This window comes from Chiloscyllium plagiosum, unplaced genomic scaffold (assembly GCF_037043375.1).
Source record: "Chiloscyllium plagiosum isolate Xiang-an unplaced genomic scaffold, Cpla_swu_hap1 HiC_scaffold_19, whole genome shotgun sequence".
Taxonomy (NCBI): Eukaryota; Metazoa; Chordata; class Chondrichthyes; order Orectolobiformes; family Hemiscylliidae; genus Chiloscyllium; species Chiloscyllium plagiosum.
Window position 1 is genome coordinate 73,847,628 of NW_028270157.1, and position 20,369 is coordinate 73,867,996.

The 20,369-nt window shown below is 44.3% G+C and overlaps 1 protein-coding gene across 6 annotated transcripts in view; it reads right to left on the reverse strand.

The window, feature by feature from the left end:
- LOC122562959 (F-actin-monooxygenase MICAL3-like) overlaps positions 1-20,369 on the reverse strand; it is a 587,087-nt gene that overhangs the window by 501,897 nt on the left and 64,821 nt on the right. For all 6 annotated transcript variants that reach the window (XM_087997541.1, XM_087997540.1, XM_087997538.1 and 3 more), the window contains exon 2: positions 319-387. The gene's annotated coding sequence lies outside the window, so the exon portion shown is untranslated. The remainder of the gene's footprint in view (positions 1-318; positions 388-20,369) is intronic.

The following is a 20,369-nucleotide window of genomic DNA, read 5'->3' on the forward strand; positions in this document are numbered from 1 at the left end:
AGTAAAGCTCCCTTGACCATGTTCTGATTAAATGCACCCAGGACAGGTAGATATGATGGGGTTAGATTCCGATTTCAAAATTTGGCACATTACATGTAGCATGCAGAGAATGTAAAACACTATTTCACTCACAGCATTACATGTGATTGTGAAAGTATTTGCTAAATAATCCCGATCGTATTCAGTATTATGCAGAAAACCAATTTAAGATGGTCAGGTGTGCTTGTCTTGTGATGCATTTGTGTGGTCTAAAAACTACATATTTTTATCCATAAGGCCCTGTTCTTTGCAGATAGAAAGAACATGAACACGTTGTACCTGATTCAAATGAAAACAAGCAGCAGCCCTTCTGTCATTCCTCAGCCTGGACCAGCCAAACAAAGCCACCTGATTTAAATTTAAACAAATTATGGCAGTTAGTGTCAGTCACCAACTAACTGGTGCATTTTTTATGGCAACAACTCTACAGACTGGACCAATTAGTGTGCTTTTTGCACATATTATGGACACATTTTCCCCATTATGTTGGTATTGTCTTTATTATCTTGATGAGTACAACACAAAAACTTCAACGAAATTTGTTGCCTTTGAACAATACACTGGAATTGTGCTGCGAGATGACAAAAACAAATATTTTTTAAAAACTCAATAAATTGTGTTGGACTAATTAGAGCTTTTTAAGGAAGGTTTACGAGAGTGGATAGAGGGAAACCAGTAGATGTGTTGTATGTGGACTTAAAGAAGGTATTTCACAAGATACCTCACAAAACATTGAGTCAGAAGATGAGCCCATAGTGTTGGAGGTTGTACATTGGCACAGGTAGAAAACTGGTTAATAAGCAGGGTACAGCAAGTGGGGTAAGAGGATCTTTTTCAGGTTGGTGACCTGTAACCAGTGGGATTCCACAGTAATCAGGGCTCGGACTGCAACTGTTTACAATAAATATTAATGACTTTCCGCAAAATCAGCGAGTGTACTACAGCCAAATTTCCAGATGACACAAAAATAGGTGGAAAGGCAAATTGTGAGAGGGATACACATAGTTCTCAGAAGATTTTGATGGGTTAAGTAAGTGAGAAAAAAGTTAGTAAATGGATTATGAGGGAAAATATGAAGTTCACTTTGGAAGAGAGAACCAAATAATGTTTAAATGAAGAAAAATTGCATAAATCTGCAACATAATGCAACTCGAGCAGTGGGTTACTTATGCATGAGACACAGAAAGCTATTGCACAGATGCAACAGGTAATCAGGAGGCCATACAGTCCATTACTGTTCATATTTCTTAACGTCCTATGGAAAATTCAAATGTCATTGCTAGGTATCCTGATGCACTCATTCAACCTTCACTGGGTACCCACGAAAGTACAGATCTCTTTCTGTGTGCTCAAGGAACAGAATCAACCTCTTCCACCTGTACTTCCTGAATGTTACTAATACATGAAACATAGAATTAACACATGATTGACCTTAACAGAACACAGGGGACATAGACAGGATGGTCTGACAAGGGCCTGATCAAACCTAATGTAGAGAAGTGGAAAGTGATAAATTTAGTTGAAAGAACATGGAGACACAATAAATGATAGAATTCTAAAGGCAGTAGAGAACTGTGGATGTAGGGATAGATGGGATTCTGGCATTTATACAAAAGTGTTTAGAGTATATGTGACAAATAGGAAGAACCTTTGATAATTTTTATAAAACATTGCTTAATCTAACTGTAACACCAAATCAGTTTCTCTCAGTCAATGTTAAACATCTCCCAGTTACAGTCAGTTAATTAGATAAACAGTTTGACCAGGTTTGCTAACCAGCAGTGAGTGACTCAGCTCACTGGAAGCTGAGCTGGTTTACTACAGGAGGATTTGCAGCAGCGAGGAAGTGCAACTTTCTCACAGTGTGGTGAAGGCAAGTCTTCCACTCTGCAAAAGTGGTCGCTGAAGGAAAAGGTGATGTATATTCTTTACAGCAACTTCGTTGATGAGGACAGTTTGGAGAGGTTGTAAATGTTCTCCCTGGTGAAGAGAGAGGCAACCTAATAGAGGCATTCAAAATGACCGGGGATCTGCACACAGGTTATAGGATCATCTGTTCCAATTTACACAAGGATCGAGAACCACAGGACACAGATTTAAAGTTATTGGCAAAAGGGGTGATTGAAACAGGAAGGGTCTTTTTCTCACAAAGCGAGTGGTTAAGGTCTGGACTTCACTATCAGTGAGTGTGGAGGCAGGGCCCCTTCATGGGATTTGGTTAACTATGTAAGGAGGAAAGATTTGTCAGAACACAGGCCAGAGGCAGGAGAGTGACATCAGGTGACCTGTTTTTCCAGAGAGCTGGCACAGAAATGGTCTCCTTCTGTGCGGTGACCAAAGATTCTGTAAGAATGCTTGGTTTGGAGTAAAACTGTTTATGTCTCTTTCCTGTGTCTGCCCATACTTTCCCAGGACAGGTCTGGTATGGTACATCAGACCAGTATGACTGGCTCTTGTGGTGCAGCATGAGCATACTGCCTCTAAGTTAGAGCAGGCTGGGTTCAAATCCTGCCCTGGCTTTGTGTCACGTGGTTGATGTGGATGAACTAGATGAGTATCAGCATGTAAATCTTTCCTGATACCCACACAGTGAGTGGGAAACAGAGTTTCTGCCCTGACTCTTGTGGAGCTGCATTACAATACTGTCTCCATTTGCAGGCTTTCGCTGTGAGCGAGTCTTCACTGTTGCTTCAAGGAACTATTAGAGAGAGAAAAAGACATACTAGGCCGCTGAGTACTCTTCCACTGAGTGTTATACATTCCTGACATCACAGGTTTATTTTGAGCATTTCACATTCAGGTCCAACTCTATACAGCACAGCCATCTTGGGGAGGGTTCAGGAGGAGTTACCGTAACTGAAATCTCATTTTGGTTCTCTGTATTCAATCTGTTCTCACCAACAATTTATTGTACCAGCTCGCTCCACCCCTTTCGCTCACAGAAAACAAAAACCCAGTTTGGTTTGGTTGTTGTGAATTGTTCTTCTCTTCATTCAAGCAGCACATACCGTGACCATAGCGATTCTTTTTATAGAACCACTCCTGTCATTAGGCAACTCCCAGATGGAGTCGGACTCTGAGCTGTGAAGCTTCATTTTGGCAAACTTTCTGCTGCCTCGTTTCCCTCAACACCATCTGTTCATCGGATATCTCAACACTGCTGACTGTGCCACATACATACAGTTGCACACACCCTCTCTGCAGGGCTGACAGAGCGCACATTTATGTAGGATGTCATGTAGATCCTTGAACCAAGGCAACCTGCGTCCCTCACGGTGTACAGAATCTATCAACATGTACAGAGATTGTCAGTACAACGTCCTTTTTATTCATTCACGGGATGTGGGCATCTAGAGCTAGGCCAGAATTATTGTCTTTCTCTAACCACACTGAGTCAACCACATTGCTGTGGATCTGCAGTTATGTGCAGTCCAAACCAAATAAGGACTGCCACTTCATTCCCTAAATGTCATTAGTCACGGAGATATATAGCCCGGAAACAGACCCTTCGGTCCAACCCGTCCATGTCGACCAGATATCCCAACCCAATCTAGTCCCATCTACCAGTACCCGGCCCATATCCCTCCAAACCCTTCCTATTCATAATCCCATCCAGATGCCTTTTAAATGTTGTAATTGTACCAGCCTCCACCACTTCCTCTGGCAGCTCATTCCATACACGTACCACTGTCTGAGTGAAAAAGTTTCCCCATTAGTGAACATGATGCATGGAAAGGCATGGTGGCTCAGTGGTTAGCACTGCTGCCACATAGTGCCAGGGACCCGGGTTCAATTCCACTCTCGGGCGACGGTCTGTGTGGAGTTTGCACATTCTCCCACTGTCTGTGTGGATTCTCCCCCACAATACAAAGGTGTGCAGGTTAGGTGAATTGGCCATGCTAAACTGCCCATAGCATTAATTGCAGTTGTCAGGGCTAAGTGTAGGGTAGGGGAATGAGTCTGGATGGGTTACTCTTCAGAGGATCGGTGTGGATGTGTTGGGCCGAAGGGCCTGTTTCCATACTGTAGGGAATCTAATCTTTCTTCTCTGATGATCAACAGTGGTTTCCTGGTCAGCGTGGCGTTCTTAATGCCAGATATGCACTAAATTCAATGGGAATGCTATTGGAGAGCTGATGGGAATGCTGATGGAGTGCTGATACAGTGCTGATGGATAACTAATGGAATGCTGATGAAGAGCTGATGGATTACTAATGGAATGCTGATGAAGTACTGATGGATTACTAATCGGGTGCTGATGGGCAATGAGAAATCTGATGGGTGTGCCAATGGAGAGCTGGTGAGAGTGCTCATGAGAGTGGGAGACATGGTGACAAGCATTGCTGCCTTACAGCACCAGTGACCTGGCTTCGATTTCAGGCTTGAGCGACTGTGTGTGTGGAATTTGTATGTTCTCCCCTGTTCAACGTGGGTTTCCTTCCACAGTCTAAAGATGTGCAGGTTAGGTGGATTGGCCATACTAAAGTACCCTTAATGTCCAGGAATGTACAAGCTCGGTGGGTTAGCTATGGTAAAAGTAGGGTGTGGGGGAAGAGGTGGGTCCAGGTGGGATGCTGTTCCGAGGGTCAGCGTGGTCTGAATGGCTTCCTTCTGCACTGGGCACTTTTATGAATTCTACGACTTGCTTTGGGAGTGCTGATGGAGAGCGAATGGGAATGTTGATGGTTGTGGAAATGAATTGAAAATGGAGTGTCAATGGAATGTAAAGATTAGATTAGATTAGATTAGATTAGATTAGATTAGATTACAGTGTGGAAACAGGCCCTTCGGCCCAACAAGTCCACACCGACCCGCCGAAGCGAAACCCACCCATACCCCGAAATTTACCCCTTACCTAACACTACAGGCAATTTAGTATGGCCAATTAACCTGACCCTGCACATCTTTGGATGGTGGGAGGAAACCGGAGCACCCGGAGGAAACCCACGCAGACACGGGGAGAACGTGCAAACTCCACACAGTCAGTCGCCTGAGGCGGGAATTGATCTCTGGCGCTGTGAGGCAGCAGTGCTAACCACTGTGCCACCATTCCGCCCACAAAGGGAGTACTGATAGTGTGAGTTGTCTGCTGATGGAGCGCAAACCCATGTACTTGTGTACTATAAACAATAGAGATGCAATGGAAGTGAAATATAAATAGAACATTGATGGAGTGTAGGTGTTGCAGAATGGGGTCTAAATGGAGGAGTGACGGACTGTAAGTGGAGCATGAATGGAACACTGAGTTTGAGTGGAGTGTAGAGCTGTACTAATGGACTGTAGACTGTGTGCTGATGGACAGTCGGCAGTGTGCTGATTGAGTGTAGGTGATGTAACGATACAATGTAAGTGAGTGCAAACAGCATATTGATTGAGTATGAATGGAATGCTGATGGAGTGAAGCAGCGTCCAGTCAGATAGATGGATGACTGTCAGGAGAGGTAGGAAGATAGTGTGGGAGTCTTGTGTGGCTATTCCTGTCTGAAACCATTCTGGACACTGTTCAGGGGGATAGTTTCTCAAAGGAAAATAGAAGTGGCAGCCAGACCTTCGGCACCAAGAACGAATCTGCTGTTCAGCAGGGTTTGTCAAGGTTCAAGTAAGTAATTCTTATAAGGGACGCTCCTGTCAGGGGCATAAACAGGAAATTCTATGATGGAGAGAGAGAATATTGCCTCGCTGCTGCCAGGGTAAAGGCTGCCTCAAAGCAGCTGCAGTAAATTTCAAAGGGGAGAGGGAGAAGCTATAAAATGTATATAACAACTGTCCATCAGTTGTTATATACATTTTAACAACTTATATACAGAGGAACCTCGATTATCGGAATATCAATTATTCAAATATCAGATTATCCGAAGGAGATCTCAAGGTCCCGATAGAAATATTACATCAAATGCTTATTTCCAACACTGATCGTGCCTTTTATTTACAGTGATTAAAAGTGATCTCGGCTTACTGAAATGCTGTCGAGAATAGTCCTGGACTGGGAGGCCAGGTACCATCTCCAAATGACTGACCTCTCACCCTATCTCTCTCTCTCTCTCTCCTGACACTTTCCATGGAGTTCTACACAGGGGTCTACCCTAAACCCCCCCCCCCCCCCACCCCCTTCCCCAGATAATCTCTCCAGCATTGTCTTGTACAGGCCAGAGTGGGAACTTGTCAAAAAGTTCCAGTGAAGTGTGTGTGTGTGTGTACACGCAGGCGCTCTATTTTGAGACTCACCCCATGGCCAGCCAGAGGAAAAGCATTGAATCAATTAACCGAATAATCAATTATCCAAAGAAAATAGTGCCCGCCCATCTTGTTCAAATAATTGAGGTTCCTCTGGTTGAGGCTTTGCACAGTGAATATAGGAAATTAAGCAGAAGATTAGAAAGCAGAATCTCTGGGTTATGCCTGGTGCTATGTGCAAGTGAGAGTAGGAATAAGAAGATAGGGCAGATGAATCAATGGCTTAGGTACAGTGAACAACTGTAGCTTTTTGGATCATTGGGATCTCTTCAGGGGAGGAAAAGACCTGTGCAAAAGGTACAGGTTTCACCTAAACCAGACGGGGATCAATATCATAGAACATAGAACAATACAGCACAGAACAGGCCCTTCGGCCCACGATGTTGTGCCGAACATTTGTCCTAGCTTAAGCACCCATCCATGTACCTATCCAATTGCCGCTTAAAGGTCACCAATGATTCTGACTCTACCACTCCCACAGGCAGCGCATTCTATGCCCCCACCACTCTCTGGGTAAAGAACCTACCCCTGACATCCCCCTATACCTTCCACCCTTCACCTTAAATTTATGTCCCCTTGTAACACTCTGTTGTACCCGGGGAAAAAGTTTCTGACTGTCTAATCTATCTATTCCTCTGATCATCTTATAAACCTCTATCAAGTCACCCCTCATCCTTCGCCGTTCCAATGAGAAAAGGCCTAGCACTCTCAACCTATCCTCGTACGACCTATTCTCCATTCCAGGCAACATCCTGGTAAATCTCCTCTGCACCCTCTCCAAAGCTCCCACATCTTTCCTAAAGTGAGGCGACCAGAACTGCACACAGTACTCCAAATGTGGCCTAACCAAGGCCCTGTACAGTTGCAACATCACTTCACGACTCTTGAATTCAATCCCTCTGCTAATGAACGCTAATACACCATAGGCCTTCTTACAAGTTCTATCCACCTGAGTGGCAACTTTCAAAGATCTATGAACATAGACCCCAAGATCCCTCTGTTCCTCCACCTCACTAAGAACCCTACCGTTAACCCTGTATTCCGCATTCTTATTTGTCTTTCCAAAATGGACAACCTCACACTTGGCAGGGTTGAACTCCATCTGCCACTCCTCAGCCCAGCTCTGCATCATATCTAAGTCCCTTTGCAGCCGACAACAGCCCTCCTCACTATCCACAACTCCACCAATCTTCGTATCATCTGCAAATTTACTGACCCACCCTTCGACTCCCTCTTCCAAGTCATTAATAAAAATTACAAACAGCAGAGGACCCAGAGCTGATCCCTGCGGAACTCCACTTGTAACTGGGCTCCAGGCTGAATATTTACCATCTACCACTACTCTCTGACTTCGACCGGTTAGCCAGTTTTCTATCCAATTGGCCAAATTTCCCTCTATCCCATGCCTCCTGACTTTCCGCATAAGCCTACCATGGGGAACCTTATCAAATGCCTTACTAAAATCCATGTATACTACATCCACTGCTCTACCCTCATCCACATGCTTGGTCACCTCCTCAAAGAATTCAATAAGACTTGTAAGGCAAGACCTACCCTTCACAAATCCGTGCTGGCTGTCCCTAATCAAGCAGTGTCTTTCCAGATACTCATAAATCCTATCCCTCAGTACCCTTTCCATTACTTTGCCTACCACCGAAGTAAGACTAACTGGCCTGTAATTCCCGGGGTTATCCCTATTCCCTTTTTTGAAAAAGGGCACAACATTCGCCACTCTCTAGTCCCCTGGTACCACCCCCGTTGACAGTGAAGACGAAAAGATCATTGCCAACGGCTCTGCAATTTCCTCTCTTGCTTCCCACATAATCCTAGGATATATCCCATCAGGCCCGGGGACTTGTCTATCCTCAAGTTTTTCAAAATGTCCAACACATCTTCCTTCCTAACAAGTATCTCCTCTAGCTTACCAGTCCGTTTCACACTCTCCTCTTCAACAATACGGTCCCTCTCGTTCATAAATACTGAAGAAAAGTACTCATTCAAGACCTCTCCTATCTCTTCCGACTCAATACACAGTCTCCCACTACTGTCCTTGATCGGACCTACCCTCGTTCTCGTCATTCTCATGTTTCTCACATACGCATAAAATGCCTTTGGGTTATCCTTGATCCTATCCGCCAAATATTTTTCATGCCCTCTCTTAGCTCTCCTAATCCCTTTCTTCAGCTCCCTCCTGGCTATCCTGTATCCCTCCACTGCTCTGTCTGAACCCTGTTTCCTCAACCTTATGTAAGCCTCCTTCTTCCTCTTTACAAGACATTCAACCTCCCTCGTCAACCAAGGTTCCCTCACATGACCATTTCTTTCCTGCCTGACAGGTACATACGTATCAAGGACACATCATATCTGTTCCTTGAAAAAGTTCCACATTTCCATGACATCCTTCCCTGACAGCCTATGCTCCCAACTTATGCTCCTCAGATCCTGTCTTACAGCATCGTAATTACCATTCCCCTAATTGTAAAACCTACCCTGTTGCACGCACCTATCTCTCTCCATAACCAAGGTGAAAGTCACAGAATTGTGGTCACCATCACCAAAATGTTCACCCACATCACTTGTCCCGGTTCATTACCAAGTACCAAATCCAATCTGGCCTCCCCTCTGGTTGGACAATCTACATACTGAGTTAGAAAAGCTTCCTGGACACACTGCGCAAACACCGCCCCATCCAATCTACTTGATCTAAAGAGCTTCCAATCAATATTTGGGAAGTTGAAATCGCCCATGACTGCTACCCTGTGACTTCTGCACCTTTCCAAAATCTGTTTCCCAATCTGTTTCTCCACATCTCTGCTGCTATTGGGGGGCCTATAGTAAACACCCAACAAGGTGACTGCACCTTTCCTATTTCTGACTTCAGCCCATACTACCTCCAAAGGCAGATCCCCCTCGAACTGCCTTTCTGCAGCCATTATACCATTTCTAATTAGCAACGCCACACCCCCTCCTTTTTTACCACCCTCCCTAATCCTACTGAAACAGCTGTAACCAGGAACCTCCAACAACCATTCCTGTCCCTCTTCTATCCACGTTTCCGTGATGGCCACAACATCGTAGTCCCAAGTACCAATCCACGCCTTAAGTTCACCCACCTTATTTCTGATACTCCTTGCGTTGAAGTATACACACTTGAACCCATCTCTGTGTCCGCAAGTATTCCCTGTCAGTGCTACCTTCTCCACAGCCTCCCTACATTCTTGGACATCCTGAAAAACAGCTAGCCTACTTGCTGGACTACAAGTCCGGATCCCATCCCCCTGCCAAATTAGTTTAAACCCCCCCCCCGAAGATTGCTAGCAAACCTACCCCCCAGGATATTGGTGCCCTTCTGGTTCAGGTGCAACCCATCCTGCTTGAACTAGCAAGGAAATTTGCTAGTTCTATTCAGGAGCCTTTAAACTCCTGAGCAGTGGAGATCCTCATTAATAGTGAGAATAGAAAGACAGATGAGGATGGTTATGAATTTAAAAGAGTTAATTAGTAAATGCAGACAAGAGCAAGTCAGTGAACGAGGTAACTTTGAAGACTTAAACCGCATTTATTTCAATGTGAGAGATCTTACAGGTAAGGCAGATGAACGCAGAATATGGTTAGGAACATAGGACTGGGATAAAGAACAAAGAACAAAAAACAATTACAGCACAGGAACGGGCCCTTCGGCCCTCCAAGCCTGCGCTAATCCAGATCCTCTGTCTAAACCTGTCACCTATTTTCTAAGGATCTGTATCCCTTTGCTCCCTGCCCATTCATTTATCTGTCTAGATCCATCTTAAATGACGCTATCATTTCCGCTGGCAACACATTCCATACCCCCACCACCTTCTGCATAAAGAACTTTCCACATATATCTCCCTTAAAGTTTTCCCCTCTCACCTTGAAGTCGTAGCCACCCCCCCCCACCCCCCGCCAACTTTTGCTATCCACCCAGTCTATACCTCTCAGGATTTTGTAAACTTCAATCAGATCCCTCCTCAACCTCCGTCTTTCTAATGAGAATAATCCTAACCTAATCAACCTCTCTTCACAGCTAGTACCCTCCATACCAGGCAACACCTTGGTGACCCTCTTCTGCACCCTCTCCAAAGCATCCACATCCTTTTGGTAATTGGTGAGCAGAATGTTTTGGCAAGTTTGATGTACCTACTGGGGAAGGAGCAAAACTTGACCTTCCCTTGGGAAATAAGGCAGGGCAAGTGTCTGATGTGTTCATGGCACAAGTGAGCATAATTCTATTAGTTTTAAAATAGTTTGGAAAAGGATAGGCCTTGCATAAAAGTTAAAGTTCTTAATTGGAGTAAGACTAGTTTTGATGTTATGAGACTTTTGACTGGAATAGACTGTTCACAGATAAAGGATGGCTGGCAGATGACAGCCTTTCAGAATTGAGATAACGAGAGTTCAGAGACATCATGTTCCTGTTTGAGTGAACAATAAGGCTGATAAGACCAGGGAACAATCAATGACTAAAGATATTGAGGCTCTCGTCAAGAGTATGAGAAACAGTAAGCCATTCGGCCCTTTCAGCCTTTATCACCATTCAATATGATCATGACATTTCGTGCAATTTCAGAATCCTATTCCCACTTTCTCTCCATACCCCCAGATCCCCTTAGCCACAAGGGCCAAATGAGTTCCCTCTTGAACATATTAAACAAACTAGCCCCGACAGCTCTGTGTGGAAGAGAAAACCATTTGGCGGCACAGTGGCTCACTGGTTAGCACTGCTGCCTCACAGCGTCACGGACCCGGGTTCGATTCCCAGATCAGGTAACTGTGTGGAGTTTGTACATTCTCCCTGTGTCTGCATGGGTTTCCTCCGGGTGCTCCGGTTTCCTCCCACAGTCCAAAGATGCGCAGGTTAGCTGAATTGGCCATGCTAAATTGCCCACAGTGTTAGGTGCATTAGTCAGGGTAAATATAGGGTAGGGGAATGGGTCTGGGTGGGTTACTCTTCAGCGGGTCGGTGTGGACTCGTTGGGCCTTACTCTCTGAGTAAAGAAATTCTTCCTCATCTCAGTCCAGAATTGCTTACCCTTTATTCTTAGGCTGTGACCCCTTGTTCTGGACATCCCCAACACTGGGAACAGTCTTCCTGTATCTAGCCTCTCCAATCCCATCAGGATTCTATGTTTCTATGAAATGTCCCCTCATTCTTCTCAATTCCAGTGAGTAAAAGCACAGTCAATCCCGTCTTTCTTCATATGTCAGGCCTGCCATCCCAGGAGTCAGGCCTGCCATTCCGGGAGTCAGTCTGGTGAACCTTCACAGGGCTCCCTCAATAGCAACAATGACCTTCCTCAGACTAGGAGACCAAAACTGCACACAATACTCAAGGCCCTGTAAAACTGCAGCAAGATATCCTGACTCCTATACTCAAAACCCCTTGCTATGAAGGCCAGTGTGCCATTAGCTTTCCTCACTGCCTGCTGTATCTGCACTTCAATCTTCAGTGACTGTTCTACCACGCACCTCACCTTTCCCGAAACTGCCATCATTCAGATAATAATCTGCCTTCCTGTTTTTGTGACCAAAGTGGCTAGCCTCACATTTACCCACATTATATTGCATAGAATGCATTACATTACATATAGACAACTGGAATTAAATGAATGTCCTGAAGAGTAAAGGGGTATAGGGGCATTCTTAAGAGGGCAAAAAATGGATAGGAGATAGCCTTGGCAGCCAAGGTTAAGGATCATTCAAAGCGATTCCGCAAGTACATTCAGAGCAAAAGAGCAACTGGGGAGACAATGGGGCCCCTTGGAGATCAGTGAGGCTATCTGTGTGTGGAACATGGGAAATGAGAGAGATACTAAATTAATATTTTGCTTCAGTTTTTACTGTGGAGAAAGAAATGGGGGATAGAGAACTGAATACTGATGTATTATTAAAAATGAACTCTGATAAGTAAATACTGATGTCTTGAAAACAGTTCACATTACAAAAGAGCAAGTGCTGGTGATCTTAAAAAATAAAAGTAGATAAATCTTCAGGACCTGATCATGTGTATTTAAAAGGGCAACCTTTTCACACAGAGGGCGATTTGTACATGGGAACATCAAATATATACAGTATTTCTTTTGGATAATTGATTATTCAGTTAATTGATTCAATGCCTCTCCTCTGCGGCTGGGAGTTTTCTGAAGTTTCCTTTTTCCTCACTGCCTGCCGTTCTCCCTCTCTCTATCTTGGGGTTTGTTTCTGAGCAGACACACACTTGTGTGCAAGGGACCAGCAGCTTTGCTGAAGCCTCCTCCCCCCCCCATCTCAGTTCAATGGGATTGACACAGCGAGCACCTGCAAAGTCCGCTTCCCTGTTCAGGAGACAAGGCAGCAGCATGCGCGCCACCCGCCACACCCCCTGTCCACCGCCACCCACCCCCACCCCACCCCAAACCCTCACACACAAAGCACAAGTTTTTGACAATTTCCCACTCTGCCCTGTACAGGACAATGTTGGACAGATTATCTGGGGAAGGGGGGTTTAGGGTATACCCCTGTGTAGAACTCCAGGGAAAGTGTGGGGGGGCGGGGAAAGAGAGAAACAGAGAGCGAGTGAGACACAGAGAGAGACAGAGAGCAAGTGAGACACAGAGCGAGACAGAGAGCGAGTGAGACACAGAGAGAGACAGAGAGCGAGTGAGACACAGAGAGAGACACAGAGAGAGCGAGAGAGAAATGGAGACAGAGAATCCCATCAATATGCAGGACTGCTCTCGACAGCATTTCGGGAAGCAGAGGTCATTTTTAATCACTGTAAACAAAAGACGCAACCAGTGTTGGAAACACGTCTTTTATGTAATGTTTCTATTGGCACCTTGAGATCTTCTTCGGATAATCGAGGTTCCTCTGTATAAAACATAGAGCAGAACACGGTACAGGCCCTTTGGCCCACGATGTTGTGCCAAGCATTTATCTTAATCTAAGAGCAACCTAACCTACACGCCCCTCAATTTATTGCGTACATGTGCTTGTCCAACAGTCGTTTAAATGTATCTGACTCTACTACCACTGCTGGCAGTGCATTCCACATACCCACCACACTGTGTGTAAAGAACGTACCTCTGACATCTCCCCTAATCTCCAATCACCTTAAAATTATGACCCCTCGTGACAGCCATTTCTGCCCTGGGGAAAAGTCTCTGGCTATCTACCTATGCCGTTTATTACATTGTACACCTCTATCATGTCAGCTGTCTTCCTTAGAACATAGAACATAGAACATAGAACAATACAGCACAGAACAGGCCCTTCGGCCCACGATGTTGTGCCGAACATTTGTCCTAGCTTAAGCACCCATCCATGTACCTATCCAATTGCCGCTTAAAGGTCACCAAAGATTCTGACTCTGCCACTCCCACAGGCAGCGCAATCCATGCCCCCTCCATTCTCTGGGTAAAGAACCCACCCCTGACATCTCCCCTATACCTTCCACCCTTCACCTTAAATTTATGTCCCCTTGTAACACTCTGTTGCACCCGGGGAAAAAGTTTCTGACTGTCTACTCTATCTATTCCTCTGATCATCTTATAAACCTCGATCAAGTCACCCCTCATCCTTCGCCGTTCCAATGAGAAAAGGCCTAGCACTCTCAACCTATCCTCGTACGACCTATTCTCCATTCCAGGCAACATCCTGGTAAATCTTCTCTGCACCCTCTCCAACCCTCTCCAAAGCTCCCACATCTTTCCTAAAGTGAAGCGACCAGAACTGCACACAGTACTCCAAATGTGGCCTAACCAAAGTCCTGTACAGTTGCAACATCACTTCACGACTCTTGAATTCAATCCCTCTGCTAATGAACACTAATACATCATAGGCCTTCTTACAAGCTCTATCCACCTGAGTGGCAACTTTCAAAGATCTATGAACATAGACCCCAAGATCCCTCTGTTCCTCCACCTTACTAAGAACCCTACCGTTAACCCTGTATTCCGCATTCTTATTTGTCTTTCCAAAATGGACAACCTCACACTTGGCAGGGTTGAACTCCATCTGCCACTCCTCAGCCCAGCTCTGCACCATATCTAAGTCCCTTTGCAGCCGACAACAGCCCTCCTCACTATCCACAACTCCACCAATCTTCGTATCATCTGCAAATTTACTGACCCACCCTTCGACTCCCTCATCCAAGTCATTAATAAAAATTACAAACAGCAGAGGACCCAGAACTGATCCCTGCAGAACTCCACTTGTAACTGGGCTCCAGGCTGAATATTTACCATCTACCACTACTCTCTGACTTCGACTGGTTAGTCAGTTTTCTATCCAATTGGCCAAATTTCCCTCTATCCCATGCCTCCTGACTTTCCGCATAAGCATACCATGGGGAACCTGATCAAATGCCTTACTAAAATCCATGTATACTACATCCACTGCTCTACCCTCATCCACATGCTTGGTCACCTCCTCAAAGAATTCAATAAGACTTGTAAGGCAAGACCTACCCTTCACAAATCCGTGCTGGCTGTCCCTAATCAAGCAGTGTCTTTCCAGATACTCATAAATCCTATCCCTCAGTACCCTTTCCATTACTTTACCTACCACCATTTGCCTTCCTTCTTCTCTCCAGTGTGAAAAGCCCTAGCTTACTCAACCACTCTTCATAAGACGTGCCCTCAGTCCAGGCAGCATCCTGGTAAATATCCTCTGCACCCTCTCTAAAGCTTCCACATCCTTCCTATAATAAGGTGATCAGAACTGGACACAATATTCCAGTGGGGTCTAACCAGGGCTTTAGAGCTGAATTGAAGGAAGAAACTGTGGAGCCCCTAGCAGTGATATTTGTATCATCTACAGCCACTCCTGGTGTACAGATCTAGTTCCTTTGCTAAAGGAAGTATATTATTACAGTAAATTGTAGAGGACTCAGAAAAGATTTATTAGGACGTTGCTAGGACTGGAGGGTTTGAATTATAAGGACAGGCTGGTACTTTTTTCACTGGAGTGTAGGAGGTTGAGAGGTGACCTTAAGGAATAACAAAAGTCTGATCCTTAGGGTGGGCGAGTTTAAAATTAGGGAGCATATTTTTAAGATGACAGGAGAAAGATTTAAAAGGGACCGGAGGGACAACTTTTTTGCATGTTGAATGAACTGCCAGAGGAAATTTTAACTGCAGGTACAGTTATAACATTTAAAAGACATTTGGGCAGATATGTGAATAGGAAAGGTTTAGAGGGATATGGGCCAAACACAGGCAAATAGGACTAGTTTAGTTTGGGCAACTTGATTGGCATGGATGAGTTGGACTGAAGTGTCTGTGTCCATGCTGTATGACTTTATTAGTGTGAACAATATATTGATGAAGTGTAAGTGAATTGGAAACAGCATACAGGTGGACTGTAAGTGGAGTATTGAGGGATTATAAGTGGAGAGCTGATGATATATAAATGAAGATATGCTTCTGGAGTGTATGCGAATTACTCACTGACTAGAAATGAAGATGAAGATGACCATTGTAAAACAGTGGAGTTGCTGCTGTAGATAGGAGAGAACCAGATGTTTCATAAGCAAGAGCTGGATGCTCTGAATTATGGAGGAGAAAGTGAGGGCTGCAGATGCTGGAGATCAGAGCTGAAAATGTGTTGCTGGAAAAGCGCAGCAGGTCAGGCAGCATCCAAGGAACAGGAGAATCGACGTTTCGGGGATAAGCCTGAAGAAGGGCTTATGCCCAAAACGTCGATTCTCCTGTTCCTTGGATGCTGCCTGACCTGCTGCGTTGCTCTGAATTATGGTTAACAAGGACACAGCGATGCATTGAGTTTATACAGAAGCTGAGGAGCAGTCAAGGCATCAAGTGATCAGCGAGCTGGGAATCAGCAATGCAAAGAGAATGCAGAGTGTAGAGTCAAAGAGCATGGAAACAGACCCTTCAGTCCAACCAGTCCACATATACCATGCTCCCAAATTAAAATAGTCCCACCTGCCTGTGTTTGGCCCAATGAAGAGACCACATTTGGCCTGTACTCCTACAAACCTTTCCTATTCTGTACAAGTACCAGCCTGAAATGAGATCTTTTCATTTCAGTAGATAATTGCCCACTGTCTGTGTGCATTTCCTCCTGTAAAGGAATTGGCAGACCCCTCCCTGATTCACTGTTCACACAGCTCCATTAATCCGCCCTCCAAACTGCAGCCAAAACACAACATACGCCCAACATTGTTACAGCAGCCTTAATGACAGCACTGTGTATGTGAGACAGACAGCAGATTTAGACAAGAGAAAACAACTACTAAGTAGAAGCTAATGACATGGTAATTCAAATTAGGACACAGGCCAGCCACGATCTGATTGGATGATAAAATTGTCTTGAAGAGCTGAACAGTCTCCTCCTATTCCTCCTTTCTTTTTTCCTCTGTGAAAGAGAGAGAGAGAGAGAGAGAGGGAGAGAGAGAGAGAGAGAGAGAGAGAAGAGATAGAGATAGAGATAGATAATGACGTACAGTGTGTATGAGAGGAGAGCATGTGAGAGGTGGAGAGTGAGACACACACAATCGGAGACATACAGCCTAAGTGAGATGGACAGACATATGGTGTGTTATGTAGGATGTAAAGTGTGTGTGGGATGGAGAGTGTGAGAAAGACAGAGTGTGAGTGTGAGAGGTGGACAATGAGAGAGATGGAGAAAAGAGAGACAGCGGTGTATAGTGCAAGTGCGACAGAAATTGTTACGAAGTTGAAAACATGTATGTTCAGTTTGAAATAGAGTAAGTTTTCTGAATATTGAAGTAAACTTAAAGTGCAGGCTCAGCTGCCCAAATGGAAAGGCTAGGAGATGGGCTGTTCCAAAATAACAATTGGCTGTTAAAGGAATATCTGAGTTTTGGTTTCTATTTGGACAACAATGCAACTTCAACCAATTACTTTAAATCATGCCCAGGATACTAAAACCCAATTGAGTTTGAATTTATTGTTTTAACAATGTCAGACCAATGAGAAGGAACAATGTTGGGGGTATAAAAACACAGGCATTTTGAAAACTAGGCAAAGCAACTACCACCAAACAGCAGAGCAACTGCCAATCAGCAGGGCAACTGTTGTAGAACTGGAGAGCTAACTGCCCATCTAAACTCTTGCTCTCAAAAAAATTAGAACACACTCTATAGAAAGATACCTTTTCCTATAAAATATACTCACAGTAAAAAGAAAGATGACAACCGAGGGAGATCAGCAGACAGAAGATTGAAGACAGCGGAGAAGACAGAGAATCTGTGGACTTTAAATTAATATAATGTTTAATAAGTGTGTTATTGGAACAGCATGTTCATAGGATTGTGTTCAGTTAGGGGAAAGAATGTTCAGTTTGTTAATAGTTTTGTTCAGTATTCTGTTAGGAAAATAAATTGTTATTTTTCTTCTAAATAGTGGAAATTAGGAGTTCTCTTTCACTCCCTCACATTTTAACAGATTATGAGGGGAGGTGAGCTTTTCTGGGTGTTTGGTTTTAATTAATAGAGGGGTTCAACCTCCACATCGTAACAAATTGTACGGTGTGTTCCGTGGGATGTACAGTGTATATGTGAGACGGAGAGTATGTGAAATGTACAATGTGAGATGGACAGTGGGAGTGATGGAGAATGTGATATAGAGAGGGAGAGGGTATAAGATGGAGTGAGAGAGATGGAGAGTGTATGTGAGACATGCAACACGAGTGTGTGAGATGGAGAGTGTGTGAGAGAGAGACAGAGTACTTGTTAAATGAGATGTGGAGTGTATGTGACAAATGTAAAGTGAGAGAGATGTGGACCCTGTGTGTGTGAAAGATGTGGAGTATGTGTGAAAGTAAATGTGAGAGTCACATGAAAAGTACATGTGATAGATGTAGAGAGGTGTATTCTGTCTGTGAGTATGTATACATCTGTTTACTGATCTCTCTTGGTGATAGCAGTTACTTGTGAGATATGTTTTCTTTTGCATATTCTGCATAAACTCTGACTGCCTTGCATGACTTGGAACTGAAATTATTTGTCAGTTTTACTTCCAATCACTACTCTGCTCTCACCTTCACCTGGTCCATCTCTGACTCTTGCCTTCCCTTCCTCAATATCTCTATTCCCCTTTCTAGGGATAGGCTGGCTAGTGATTTATAGTACAAACCCACCAACTCCCACAGTTACTGTCTTTTTCTCTCTAAGCTCGGTCTCCAATATCCTTTCACTCCTCTTCCCTCACATCCTTGTCATCACCATAAATGCCACCTTTTCCTAGCTACTGTCAACCTTGAACCCAAAATGTCAACTCTGCTTTCTCTCCACAGATACTGCCTGACCTGCTGAGTTTTTCCAGCTACCTCTGTATTTCCCTTATATCTTGTATTGCTAGCCTTAATACAGGCTTGAACATGGTGAGGCATTAAATCAGCACACTCTGGTTTGCCTGGACAGTATGTTTATTCAGTGTCAGCCTCCCTCAATCTCCTTTTCTTTGGCTGAGCAGCTTCTATTTTCCCAAACATATGCTTTATCTTATTGCACCTTAACAAATTTTACAAGTATAGTTCAAATTTGGTAATTCATATTACAATTTTGATTAAATGTTAAATGCCTGGGAATATTTTCACATTCATCAGCCTTGTCCGAGTTGACCATTATCACTAGCCGTTATTACTGACCATTATCACTAGCCGTTATTACTGGCCATTATCACTGACCACTACAACTGGCCAATATCACACTCACACTTAACCAAGCTTATACATACACATACAATCTGTCACTTCCACATGCGCACACACAAGTTTATGGAGTGAATTTGTTTTTGCAGAATTAAATTTTATTTTGCTCAAAAATGCATGAATCCATGTAAAACTCTGTAGAACTATACACAGGATTTGTCAGTCTAACAAAGCAGTGGGACACAGACTTCCAACCTATTGTTTAAAAAGCTGAACTATCTTGAGAATGTAATTTAAAATAAGTTCTGGGATTTACATATCAAAGAACAGAAACCAGCATATCCCATTCTAAAAGATGAAATTTTTAATCTAAGATTGTTCACTGTATCACATCTCCATGACACTGGACTCCTTTGACTATAAGATTCTGTGAGCATGATCTTAACTTCCACAACCACCTGATGAAGGAACATCGCTCCGAAAGCTAATGCTTCCAAATAAACCGGTTGGATATAATCTGGCGTTGTGGGATTTTTTTTTTTAAAAACTTTGTCCACCAGCACCTCCAAGTCAAAGCTATTATCACTAATCACTTATCATTAACCATTATCACAGAAGCATACAATCCCTACAGTGTAGAAACAGGCTATATGGCCCAACAATTCCACACCGACCCTCCAACAAGTATCCCACCCAAACCCATTCCCCTATCCTATTACCTGTACTCTATATTTCCCCTGACTATTGCACCTTGCCTACACATCTCTGAACACAATGGGCAATCTTGTGGCATGGCCAATTCACCCAGTCTGCACATCTTTGGACCGTGGAAGGAAACTGCAGCACGCGGAGGAAACTCACACAGACATGGGGAGAATGTGCAAGCTCCACACACAGTTATCCAAGGCTGAAATCTAACCAGTGCCCCTGGCGCTGAGGGGCAGCAACACTGTGGGGCGGCACGGTGGCTCAGTGGTTAGCATTGCTGCCTCACAGCACCAGGGACCCGGGTTTGATTCCAGTCTCGGGCAACTGTCTGTGTGGAGTTTGCCCATTCTCCCCGTGTCTGCATGGGTTTTCTCCGGGTGCTCTGGTTTCCTCCCACAGTCCAAAGATGTGCAGGTCAGGTGAATTGCCCATAGTGTTAGGTGCATTAGTCACAGGGAAGTGGGTCTGGGTGAGTTACTCTTTGGAGGGTTGGTGTGGACTTGTTGGGCTGAAGGGCCTGTTTCCACACTGTAGGAATCTAATCTAATCTAAATCAAACCGCTGAACCATGGTGGCCAAGCCAGCATCTGTTGTCCATCCCTAATTGCTGTTGAAAATGTCAACCTTCAAGGTGTTCGCCTGGAGACATAGTTGGCTAAGCTGAGCATATACAATACATTTCCTTTTCTACAAAGGCATTTGGCAACCTGATGATTATCTACAAACAAACGATCATAAGGTCAGAAATCAGT